The following is a 13,828-nucleotide window of genomic DNA, read 5'->3' on the forward strand; positions in this document are numbered from 1 at the left end:
ACCTGCCTATTCAGGAAGGAGGACAAGGACTTGTTGATATTAATTCTAGAATTAAAGCCTTCAGACTTCAGACTGCTCAGAGACTTCTATACGGGGAGGATGTATCCTGGGCTGAAGTAGCCTGTGCCCTTCTGAGGAGAGCTGGTAATATGGGATTAGACCGTCACCTGTTTCTCATGGACACTAACAAGTTGAATCTGAACTGAGCTGTTTTGGTGACATAGGAAAGAAGGCTCTTTATGTGTTGTGTGTTAAGGTGACACATTTTCACACTCTTGAAAACATGAAGGAGTCTAAGTGGCAAGAGTTTTTTGGAATGGGCGCCTCCCCTAAAGGCTGCTGGAGGACCCTGTACAAATCCCCTATTGAGAAAAGGTCTGGAGACCTTCAATGGAGGATAGTGCATGGTATAATAGCTACAAACAGACACAGAGCACACCTCGATCCACTAGTAGGAGAAGAGTGTTCTTTTTGTGGGCTGCAAGAAACAATTTTTCACTTGTTTCTTAATTGTTAGAGACTCCAACCACTGTTTTATCTATTAGAAGAGTACTGTCAGTCTTTGGGGGAAGTTTTTACGCCTATGTGTTTTATCTATTGTCCCAAGTACAAAAGGAGCAGTATGCTAGTTCACGTTTTAATAAATTTTTTGTTCGGCCAGGCAAAAATGGCAATTTGGGTGTCGCGCAAAAGGAAATTACTTAGCACAGGATCAACTGATGTTATCTCGGTTTTTAGGGGATTACTGAAATCTCGTATCAATATCGAGTATGCCTATTACAAGCTTGTTGATGACTTGGAAACTTTCAGTCTTAAATGGTGCATAAATCAGTGTGTCTGTAAAATTGACCCTGATGGTTGTTTACAAATGAATGTTTAAAGTGATGGATGTTTTTTAAAACTTTTTTGTTTTGTTTTCCTTTTTTGTTTTCTTTTTTCTATTTTTATCATCCTTTTTTTAATTATTGTGTTCTGATTAGATTTTGATGTTTTGTCTAATACTGTCTATAAATAAAGAGATTATAAAAGTCAAAAGTCTCTCTCTCTCTCTCTCTCTCTCTCTCTCTCTCTCTCTGCTCGTGCGCGCTGAAAATTTCATATTTTGGTATGAACATTAACCCGCCAGTGTGGCGGATAGCCTTTTGAGATTTGCTCGCCAAACGGAAAATCTACCCGCATTTGGCGCTTGGCGGGTGTTAATTTCGGACCCTACATGAGACTATTTTTATTGAGCAGTTTAGCTAGCCCACATCATAACGCACGTCAGACAACATTTGCAACTAGGTATAGTTGAAGTCTGTAACTTAGTCTCGGCACACAGACTGATTAGGCAAAGCTACGTCTGTAGTGACAAGGCTCAACATTTTATTATTTGCTTACCTTGATTGTCTTCCAAACTTTCACACGTGCCGACTCCGACTCCGAACTCTCTCTGAATTTCTCACACGCAACTGACGTATCAGGTGCAAGGTTTTCAGCCAATCAACGATCAGAGAATACTGCAGTGAGAACGTTGTAGGGAGATGTAACAGCTGTGGGCCTTAAACTCCTCTCCTGTCATTAATACGCTGTGGTCTAGTCATCAACAGAAAATTAACGGATTGAGAGGGGAGAAAAATGGATTTTGGCGTGACATTTCTTGCGTGTGCGTGAGAGCGTGAGATTGATGCTAAAAGCGTGAGTGTCACGCCAGATGGGTGAGAGTTGGCAACCCTGTTTACGGTATTCTGAAGTGCCGACGATTACAATATTGTGCATATTCATTATCGCGATTTATCGCATTACTGAATATCGGCACAAGTCTACATACAGTAAAATGTTTGTGTAGCTGTCACAGATAAAGGTGTATCAGTTGATTACTTTTTGAAAGGGTATTTTGTGTATTACAAATGTTGTGTAATGTATTATGAATGTTCATTTGGAAATTGTATTTTGTGTATTGAAATCATTTGGTAATAGCGATGCCTACAGGTGAACATTGTGTATTTCTGAGTAGAAGGCACAATGTTTATTTTTTGGATTTCATCTGTTAATTCGCAAATTAATGTGCTTTGTGTGTTGATACTGATTTAATAACCTACAAACTTGTAAACTGTGATATGGACATAAATACACACACATTATGCATCTAAATGATGTCGAATGATATCCAAAAGGTGTCAGCCTGAGTAATGGCAGTTTAAAATGGCCGACCGTCAGGCCCTGTCACATCAGTCCCATCACATCACAAACATTACAAATAAATGGCATTGATATTTTTTATTACCTGTATTGCATATAATAGTATTTAATGCATGCCATTATTTGAATAAATAGACATTATACTGTAAATTTGAAGGTTTTTATGCTCATCTTTTACCTAGGCATGTGTAGCACAGCTTTTGAGGTTGCACTTTGTATATTAATGATATTTCACTTAATATTGCAGCTTGGTAATAACAGTGATACCATGGTAATATCTACATTAATACCTAGGAAATTACATGCAATTTTCGTTATTTCCATGTAATTTCCTAAGTAATAATGTAGAAATTACCATAGTATTACCCTGTTATTACTGAGCCGTAATATGATGTAGTACCACAGTTACTTTACATTGTGCTATTCAGTTAAATGACTATTGATTTCATTTGCTGTATCACAGTAAAATGTACTTATCTATGAAGTTATATTTCCATAGAACGACACAGTAACTGAATAGAGTATAACCTTTAAATGACTGTCAAATGGTTGTGTTTCTCATAGTTTAACATGTCCTCCATATGATTCAATGTTCAGATTTAAGAATAAGATGTTTTTTTCCCCAAGATATCTCATAAGTGAAAATGTATGTTTCTGGTAGAATGTCCCATTAATTAATTGTACACATCGCACGTTAGGAGCTTTTATAAGATGTAGGCTATGAACTGAACGGATCTGTTTTCTGCTCAATATGACTGTGACTGAAGCCCAACTGAAGCCCAACACCAGTGCGCTCTAACCAAAAGAGTTAATATTTGCACGAGCCATTCCTATGTGATGCTGATGATAAAATGTGCGACCCTTCAGGATTCTTTTGAGGATAGTAAAACGCTATGGAGAAAGTTGAACATGATCTAAAACAGCCATTAAAATGTCTGATGAAAAGAGGGAAAAACATCATCCTGCAACCTTTTTAAACTCTTGAAGACCACATTGACTAGAATTTATCACGGTCTATTGTATTTATTGTGGCAAATTTTGACTAGTTGTAGAATTTATAACAGATAATCTGTTAAGGGAATACATTTTTCACTAAAGATTTATATTACAACTGTGGCATGTTGTAGTTTCTAACGGTGTTGCTATTTCTCATAACAAATGCTATAAACAGAAAGAGAGAAAATGGTCTTACCTGTAATTATATCATTATTGTAACAAATGCTTAAGTTGACAATAACAAGAATTATGTTATTTTAATATCGAGTACAAGTTAGAAAGAGCTTTAAAATATGGACCTTCTTGAATTTTTTGACTAAACAATTGATTTTGTTTAAGAATGTATGAATATGAATATTTGATTACTGTACTGTATTTTTCTATTACATTTACATCTGCGTAATTAATCATCTGCAAGTGCTACAGCCATGGGAGGTCTCTGACTAACTATTGATACCTAGAGGTCAAAAGTAATAGGTCATTATTATTAAATTGCAGACAAAGATTCAAAACTCCTTCCCTGCATACCACCACAGCCAGAGCTTTAGCTCTTTTTGGCTAAAGGTTGCAGGCTCGCCTTCCAGTGGCTTTTACACAACATCTGTTGTTCTATCTGTTAAACAGTAATGCGGCACATTTGCTGTTGGTAATGCCGTAAATAAGTCCTATCTGTCGCAACATTCCCTAGTCCTACATTTTTTATCAAGCTAAAATCTACATCCCAACTAAAGTATTGTTTAGTGTAAACATGCTGAAGATTAGTAAACTGGCTGTCGATAAATTAAAGGATTAGCTATTTCCCCACAAAAGCTGTTTGATCAGTATAGTGAAGCCCCGTTGATTTAACCGAGAAGAGAAATATGTGATCAGAGATGATAAAGCGTTCTACAAATCAAGTTATATGATTAAAATAAAAACGCGCTCTTGCGTTAATACATTTACTCATACACTTCTCATTGTCTTGGATTCTTTAAAAAAAAGTAAATACTCCTTCTGAAAGATTTAAACTTGACATCTTTTGCCAGGCATGTGAGTATCAACATTCATACAAACTGTACCGGTAGACTGTTTGTTTATGTTTGTATACATGTGTTAGCTCTTTCGTAAATGTTAGTTTCATTATATTCAAGGTAAACGTCGCTTATTGTGATTATTTTGTTTTACAGTTATGCATATGTCTTAAGTTATGAATCGTCATTCAAACAGCAACAATAAAAAACAATTTTAGCAGTATGTTTATTAAATTAAACTGACAATTGAAGTTTCTATTTCTGTGATTTTTGTCCTTTCTGAAATTCCTCATTCAAATAACTCATCCCGGGGCTGACACTGGATCCTCCCGGGATAAAAAAAGAATGCTTCAACTTAACTATAATCATGCTAATCATAGAAACCTTAATCTACATAAACTGGGTCATGATCATTAAATGTATTTTGAAAATATATTTCATACCTTAAATCGGCTCCTTCCTCAAAGTAAGTGCAGGAATCCTGTGACAGCTCTGATGTTGAATGCACGAGCCATTTATACCAGACCTTCGTGACGTCACCGCATAGATTAGCCCACTCAGAGAGCGTGTGGCTTGCAGAATAATCCTCTCAGAGAGTGTGTGGTTTGCAGAACAACCCTCTCTGAGCGTGTGGTTTGCAGAATAACTCACTCTGAGCGTGTGGTTTGCAGAATAACTCACTCTGAGCGTGTGGTTTGCAGAATAACTCACTCTGAGCGTGTGGTTTGCAGAATAACTCACTCTGAGCGTGTGGTTTGCAGAACATCCCTTTTTCAGAATGTTTGGTTTGCAGAACATCCCCTCTCTCAGACCGTGTGGTTTGCAGAGTAACCCTCTCTCAGACCGTGTGGTTTGCAGAATAATCCTCTCTCAGACCGTGTGGTTTGCAGAGTAACCCTCTCTCAGAGTGTACGGTTTGCAGAACATCCCCTCTCTCAGACCGTGTGGTTTGCAGAATAATCCTCTCTCAGACCGTGTGGTTTGCAGAGTAACCCTCTCTCAGACCGTGTGGTTTGCAGAATAATCCTCTCTCAGGCTGTGTGGTTTGCAGAACAGCCCTCCAGATGTTCTCAAGGTGTTTCTTTCATGATCCTGTATAATGAATGCAAGCAGAGATCGAGCGCCTCCTCGGTCCAGTCCACTATATTCCAGTCCAGTTACATTCAGTGTAAGGTGTCGAACCGATTACTGTGAATGTTCCAGTCCAGTTCTGTTCCTCCGCTACTCAATCCCATTGGAGATCAGGAGTTTCCAAAGTGTGAGGTGCACTTCTTTAAGTTTCTCCAGTTTTCTTTCATCTTCATCCGTGACTCGATCCACAAGCATCGGTTCCGGAGTCGAGTACATTAGATCAGAATCACATTCATCACCTGCTTCTCACCAACATGAGTTTTCTCCTCACAAACATCAGCTTCATGCTTATTCATCATAATATATCCATTTTCTCCCAGTACAGTGTCTCCAGATGAGCGTTTCTGTCGCTGGATCATCTGGACTGGAGCTGCTGATCACTGAAAGAGACAGAAATATGGAGTATGATGGTATAAAATAAAGTCAAGTGTATCTTTTTTCCTCACATTTTCATTCTTCCTCAAAAGCATGAAATACATCGACACACAAGACAGCAGCAAACAAACTAAACGTCACTTAACACCATATCTTAGCTCAGCCTGAAGGTGGTCTGGATAGGAACCAAATGGCTCTAAATGAACTTTGAACACAAAGACAATTCAAACTAACATGTTTCTTATTTCTCAAAGTAAACAGAATCTTACCAGGAAGTGTTTTAGATGTCAATGCCATTTAAACTCTCCCTCTCAGTGCGAACAGGTCACATAAACTCAGGATAACGCTTCTGAGAAAACAAAGAGCATTCAAAATGATGAAAAACAATCACAATACATGTTTATCATTATGAATAACACCAATAAATCAAGAAAGAAATATAAACTCACCAGGAGTTGAGCTGCTCAGATTTACTTTCACTTTCGGCTCTAATGGAAACACTCCTCACTGAAGCAGTTACATAATCTTCTTCTGCAGTTACTCATTTCCCTTTGTCTAATTTCTGCGTCTTCTTCTCACCGAGACTGCATGAGATCTGCAAATGCTGTCTAACTTTGCCAAAAGAGTGACTTGAGATTGAGAAATATTTCACTGGCAAGATTACTCTCTAGAATTTACTCCTCGCTCTAAAACTTTTTCTAATTTTGAGCCTCTCTCTTTCTGATCTTGTAGATATAGTTCAGCACTTGAGACCATTAGATGTCATTCCCTCTCGACAACGTCTCCAGGTTCTGGATGTTTATGCATCATAAATCTTGTTTAAAGCCTATCCTGTAGTTCTTAGTAACTATCACCTGATATCAAAGATGTCTTTATTTTTGTCTAAAAATTTAGAGAAGGCTATTTATCATCAGCTGTTCTAATTTTTGAATGAAATGATCAATTTCAGTCAGGTTTCAGGTCTAAACACAGTACAGAGTCTGCACTTTTAAAAGTGAACAATGATTTATTGCTCGCTGTTGAGTCAGGAAAGTGTGCTGTTCTCGTTCTCCTTGATCTTACGGCAGCATTTGACACAACTGAAGATGAACTTCTTTTAGGGCAGTTGTGTCAGATCCAGGGTAATGCCTAGTGTTCGGCTCCATTAGGTCACATGGTCACCTTAATGGGTATGGCAGTAGGCCTAATACATTTTTATTGCAGGATTAACAGAGATTTATTCCTGCATAACAAATACTGTGTATTGTTAAATAAAAGAGAAAAGTAGCCTAAATAAATTAAAGCGATCTGGTTGATATATTAGTGCCATGTTAATTAAACGGCCCTGCCACAAGCCGATCACAGGGATTTCTGTTGAAAATGTTGACCAATCTGGGGTGTTTAAGTAACCGTAGTGCTCATATTAATATTTTAATGCATTCAAACATCGATTAGACATAAATGTACAGTTTATCTCTAAAGATTTGTCACACTTTTCGTGTTACTTCGGTGTTTAGAGAACGATATCACCGGCTGAGAACTAAGTTTCCCGTTATGAAAGCGCAGACTCTCGAGCAGCAAACATCTCTTTACACAACATAAACAGAGGCATCGCCTCGCTCGAACAATATAGGTTCTCACTTGGTCTCTTTGAGAAGACTGTGACCTCGACCAGTGTTTTAGTTATGCCCAGATGTCAGGAATAAAAGAAGGAAAAGGATACACATAGACGATAGAGTTGGAAGTCCCACACGACTTTATGCATAGCTTCAAAAGATCTTCGCACTCTGCATACATGAAATGTGAAGCTGGATTGGATGGATTAATACAAACTCAAACTAACAGAAAGCATTTGTGTTTTATTATTTAAAGCGTGTAAACTGAGTTTCAGGAGGTGCATCTCCGGTCGCCATCTTCACTGTATAATCTGAACACAAAAGCTCATAAAGACGGTTTCTTGAGAACAGATAAACAAAAACTATCTCCGTATATTCTCGAAATGATTCATAATATTACTAAATCAACATATGAGCATAAAACACAGCGCTGCGTTGAATATAATCTCACAGGAGTCGAGCTGCTGTTCAAGTTTGTTTACTTTCACTTTCGGTTCCTGGTTTTTTTTATTTATTTATTTTTTTATAACTTTTATTGTATTAACGAATTACAATTACAGTCAGGGGGTACATTAAATAAACTTCATTAAAAAAAACATAAAATAAATACATAAATAAAGTAAACCAGACAAATTTAGAAAGAAAAAAAAAAGTTAAATAATATGAAAATGTTTACAAATAGAAGCACACTTTATAGCTTTCTTATTTTTTAAACATAACACTGTGTTTAAGTATTGATTTAATTCTGATTTCAAAATTAAAAACAAAGGCTTATTTCCTCCAAATTTAGATTTATGAATACAAAATTTAGCTAAAAGAAGCAACAGATTAATTAAATAATATTCCTTATGATAACATTTGTTATAGGAAAAGAAACCAAATAAAACATTTTTAAAGCACAGTTCAAAGCTGGGCATGATGTGAGCCTTAATAAAAGAACAGAAGTCTGACCAAAAATTAACTAAATAAGGACAACTCCAAAATAAATGATATAATGTTTCAACATGTAAACCACAAAATGTACAAAGTGTTTCAATAGGTTCCTGGTCATGTAATGCTCTCAGTTGCAGTGACGTCATCAGCAGCAGCATCACGTGATCCTATAGAGGAGACGCCTGATATTCTGGATGTGTCTTTATGACTAAAATCTCGTCATCAGATTGAATGAAGATTTAGCGCCATCTGCTGGACACTCAAACATCAACAGAAACTTCAAGCAGTAAAACTTTTTTTTTTTTTTTTTTTTAATTTAACATATCAAGATTTACAAACAAACATGGCTGCATAAAATCCGTTTCTTCAAAGTAAGATACAGACAAGATATAGCCTGAGGGAGCAGCACTTAATACAAACAGGAAAATATTTGCAGTCTTATAAACAAAAATAAAGATGATTTATATTTAAAAAACAAAAAAAAACAAAACAAACAACAACAATAGAAAAAGGAGATTGTAACATGACATAAGGGGAGGATTCAGTCATTGTTTAGCTATTAACCTCAGTTGGGAAGTGTTTTAGGGTATCAAATATTTTTTGTGCTTTAGGACCTTTCAAGATTTTTAAAGATTTCATATACCGTTTAAATTAATTTTAAAAAACAACAAATTTGGGAGATGATTTCACAATTCTACATTTGTGAATGAAGAATTTGGCTAGACATACGATTGTATTAATACAGAGCTCATCACCCTTGTCTTGCAATATCAAACCAAATGTTATGTTGTCTCTAGAGAAAGAGGTTGGGAATGAAGACATCTGTTGATTAACCCATTTATATATATCACACCAAAACGTCTGAATCACATTACATGAGAAAAACACATGGTCCACAGTTTCAACATCCTTTTCACAGAATGTACATGTATTATCCTCTATATTAAAGCGAAGATTCAGTAAATCTTTAAAGGGGTAAATATTATTCATTACTTTGAAGTGTGTTTCTTTCACTTTAGGAGGTATAGAGAGTGTTAGATACATTGTTCTTAATTTAGTGATTAAATCTTTATCAAATTTTTGTAGGATGTTATTTTTATTTTGTCTATTAGGGTAAAGATAATCAATAAAACATTTTCTAATAAAGTGGTTAGTACATTTTTTATCAAGAATATAGATCCCTTGAATTGATAGTGGGGCCAATTGTGGTTGTATCGTATAATATGCCAAAATGCTTCTTGTTAGAAGGACAAAACCTTGGGGTAGTGCTTTATGTAATTTAAAAAAGTCTGATTCTGAGGGTTTGAAATTATGTTTGATGCAAAATTGTTCATAATTTAAAAAATGTCCGTTGGTATTGTAAGGAACCCCGCATCGGCCCAAAAACGGAATCCGACACCCGGGCGAAGGTTAACGCGTGTATGCCTTTTCAGTGTCTCTGAATGTTCACTTAATTTCACTCGTTTAATCTGACTCCAATTTCAAATGATTATTACTCTTAGGTTGTGTTTCCAATTAGAAATTCATCATTAGTTATATTTGATGATTCTGGATATTCCATATTTCAATTGTTCAGTCATTAGGGACCCGATGCCGCACATAGATACTTGCCCCGGGATTTTGCATTAAACTCATGGACATAAACTCGCCAGTCTGATCTTCGTCAGAGGGTGTAATAAGTTGGCTAATACCTCGAGTCGGTTGCCTACTGCTCACTCGAACAAAAGTGTATTTAATTTAGCCACTTCCATATAACTTGCTAAATCAGCGGTGAACAGAAATCAAAAGGTCTTCAGATGAAGTGCCTACTGCTCCTTCATTCATGCGCCTTCAGTTTGTTCTACCCTGGACACAGATTTACGGTAGCATTAGCCTCCCATAATTTACTGGTAATAATGATATCAGGAGAATCCAGAGCAAATCAAATATAACATTTTATTTGTCAGGTAAAAGTGTATCATGTCAATTACACAAATAACCAATTAAAGCCAATTCAGAAATGATAAATGCATAAAGAAATGCATATACACACAGTGACGTGTGAGTGTCTTCAGACATTCACCCATCTCTGGCTACAGATGATCCCATCTGACTGCTTTGCTTTTTACCTTTTATACCAGGACCAGAACAAAAGGGAGGAGAGGAGAAGAGACACCACCCAAAAAGAGAACAGAATTTTCCTTAGTTCTCAATCTTCTTCATAATTCTAGTGACTGCTGTGAAATTGAGACCATTTTACCAATCGCACTGAGACATTTAAAATGATACCAAACATAAAAAGGGAAAAACAATAGATACACAAGTTACATTATATATCTTGAAGAGTTTTCAGTGACTTGAGTCGGGGGAAGGTGTGTGTGTGTGTGTGTGTGTGTGTGTGTGTGTGTGTGTGGAGGGGGAGGCGTTGTCCTTTTGGGGTTAGGGCAAGGCGTTGTCACTTGCTACTTCTTTGAGATCTTCTTCTCTAGGTAAGTTTTATTGCTTTATTGCAGGATGTCGATCTCAGTTTTCGTTTAGCAGGAAAATCAAGCCTTACAATGTGTTTGTTTGTATATAATTAAGCTATTAGCACAATGTGAGTATCTATATCTATCATTTTAGTTAGATCGTTTTAATAAAATATTTGACATTAACATGGTTTTAAACTTTAAAAAGCTAAAAATGGAGCATTGCCTACGAAGATAAATTGGCTCCGCCCACTTACGCCCTCAGGCTGTTAGTCTGGCGCTGTCGTCCTCAGACTGTCATGACGTTAGTCCTATCTCAACTGTTCAGCCAGATAGTTTTTCTCTAACTGTTCAGCCAGATAGTTTTCTTTCATCTTCTCCAGGATTGTAAGCGTGGTCTTTACAGCTCCTTCTGGTCCATGACGCGCCAACATCAGATCCACAATGTCAGTGGCTTTTGCCTTCTCCAAATCAGCAACTGAAGCAAGACGATCATTCTTTAAGTGCCATTTAAACTTCTCCAGGTTTTCACTGCTCAGATCCTCCAGTATCTCAAGAAGCAGGTGTGGAACTGACATCTTCAGTCACTGAAATATTTCTGTTTGACAAGAAAAAAAGATTTGTATATTACTACATGTGCTAAAAAACTGAAAACAGCAGTTCTACAAACATGAGTTCTACATGCTTTTTATAAAGTATTTTTATATTGTAGTATATGGATATTTTATTGCACAGTCCACAGGACATGCCAGATTTACATTTGTGACAAACTTTGAATTGAATTGAAATATGTGTACTGAATGTCATTTAAACTAGGGTGCTGACAACATCTGAGTGAATTAAGAAGAGGGGTTGACCTCTGATGTCTGATGGCGCTGATAACAAGCAGAATCACTGGAGGAAAGATGAACAAGTAAAGCTTTGCTTTGTTTCTCCAGGTCCTTCCAAGCTATCTCAAGTAGGTGTTCTCAGTTATTTGATTGTTATTGTTCTCTAGGTTTGTTTTTATCCCCTCGTGGAGTTTTTGTTTTCCCATGTGTTTTTTCCATTTTCTGTTATGTTATTAATACCTCTGTCTGAGAAGAACTTTTGTTTTTTCTTGCAAAGCCCTTTTTTAAAAAAATAAATAAAAATAAATCCACATTGCCTGGAGTACTGCCTTGAGTGTTTCGGTTAGGTCCAACATTTCATCCTCTGAGGCCCAGTGGCAGTTTTCTCAAACCACTACACCAAAGGCCTGAGTTCAAGCCTGGCTTGTGATGTGTTATTAATTTAGTTTTATTTGTGTGTGTGTGTGTGTGTGTGTGTTCTTGTATACATGGTTTATGAGGATGAGGTATCATAATACACATTAAGTCTTTGTTTCTGACAGTTCTGAACACATGCGCAATCTTTAATTATATCCGGTATTAGGAAGTCATTATAATGCAGCCAAAGATAAATTATGAGCAACGCAATGAACATACCCATTCATGAGCGACTATCAAAGGTATACCCATGAAAAGATACAGGTAAAAGAAAATATTTAATTTCAGTCGTATAGTAAGAAATAATATAAATCAATTAAATTGCCCACTGTTGCTTAAATTACAGTAGGCTATTAGATGATTGTTATTAAATTATGAAACAATCATGATCAACACTGGAGTACAGAAGAGGGCGGAGTGTCTCATTCATGTGAGGCTTCTTTCGCTGACGTTTGATCCAGAGCCATTAAATATGATTCTTTTTGATGATTACATTTTTGATATTCAGATTACTCTCGAAGAACATTATCTCTGAACTAAATAAGCTCTTCACACTACAAGACAATCCAAACTAAGTAAATAGTTTCTTATTACTTCAGCAGTGTAGGCTAAACAGTGTTTTTGTTTTGTTTTTACCAGGAAGTGTCGCCATTTTCGATAATTCTGATCACAACGAGCCCATGAAGATGATTCCTAGAAAACAAACACATTTATAATCTATAAGTATGGACTACATTTAAGGATTTATAACATCTTAAAAGCATAAAACAGGAAATATGATCTTACCAGGAGTCGAGCTTCGTTCAGATTTACTTTCACTTTCGGTTCCGCTTTTTTTTTTTTTTTTTTTTTTTTTAACAAAACAAATGATTCAACACACTTAAGCCAACATATAACATGGCACATATTCTCAACCAAATTAAAAAAATAAAATAATAAAAAAAAATAAATAAAAAATAAAAAGTTAAAAATAAATATTTCTTCCTTTTTCTTATTGACAAATGCAAGATTCATAGAATTTGGTAAACATAGTGGGGACATTACAGTATAAAGAATTCCTCCATAAAGTTTAACAAAATGTCATTCTTTTTTTTAAAATAAATTTTAATGACTTGTTCAGCGATTCCATCTCTTTAAAAAATAAATTGCATTTAAGAATGCGTTTTGCAAATTTTTGTTTATGGATATAATATTTACCATGCAAAATGTAGAAATTCACAACAAATTTTGTTTCTGTTTGTGAAAGAACAAATAACGTCTTTTAGAGATCATTTCTTGGGGCAAAAAGAAAAGAACTAACATCAGACCAAAATTTTAGAGATAAATCACAGTTGTAAAACAAATGAGCCAAGTCTTCCTCATTTACAGTACAAAAAGAGCATTTGCTGTCAAAGGTTATACATGGGTAGATTTTATGAAGTATTTTAAAATGTACCTCTTTAACTTTATTCAGCATACAAAATTTATATGGATTTAGCCATGCCTCTTTCCAATTAATATCAGTGATTTGTGCATTCCAAAAAAAAAAAAAAAAAAATCGCTCTAGGAGAGATTTTATGATTGGATTTTTTTTTTAAAAATTAATCTAATATGTTTGTTATTACAGGAATGAGAAAATAGTTTGATACCATCAACTATTAACTATCAACTAGTTTCCTTTTGTTACTTCCAATAGTAAAGTGACTTTTCATTAAATGTTTCAACCCATTTGGAATAAAATTCACAACTTGCTGAAACTGTTTAAATGGAATGGGGAAATTGTAGGTAAACATAAATTCTTCATAAGACAAAACATTTCCATTTTCATCAAACAAATCCATCACAAAGTATATATTTTTTTCAGACCATTTGTGTATAAATAAAGATTTATTCCTAGAGGAAATGAGACAATTGTTCCACAGAAGCATTTTGTG

General features: G+C 35.6%; 1 long non-coding RNA gene across 1 annotated transcript; it reads right to left on the minus strand.

Moving 5' to 3' along the window:
* Positions 1 to 2,542: 2,542 nt before the first annotated feature.
* On the minus strand, positions 2,543 to 12,740 carry LOC137014945 (uncharacterized). The gene is made up of 3 exons (XR_010893912.1): positions 12,702 to 12,740; positions 12,552 to 12,608; positions 2,543 to 11,266 (listed from the first exon to the last, which is right to left on the minus strand). It is a non-coding gene; the product is annotated as an uncharacterized lncRNA (long non-coding RNA).
* Between the last annotated feature and the right edge of the window lie 1,088 nt (positions 12,741 to 13,828).

The sequence above is a fragment of the Chanodichthys erythropterus genome, chromosome 3 (assembly GCF_024489055.1).
Source record: "Chanodichthys erythropterus isolate Z2021 chromosome 3, ASM2448905v1, whole genome shotgun sequence".
In the NCBI taxonomy this organism is placed as follows: Eukaryota; Metazoa; Chordata; class Actinopteri; order Cypriniformes; family Xenocyprididae; genus Chanodichthys; species Chanodichthys erythropterus.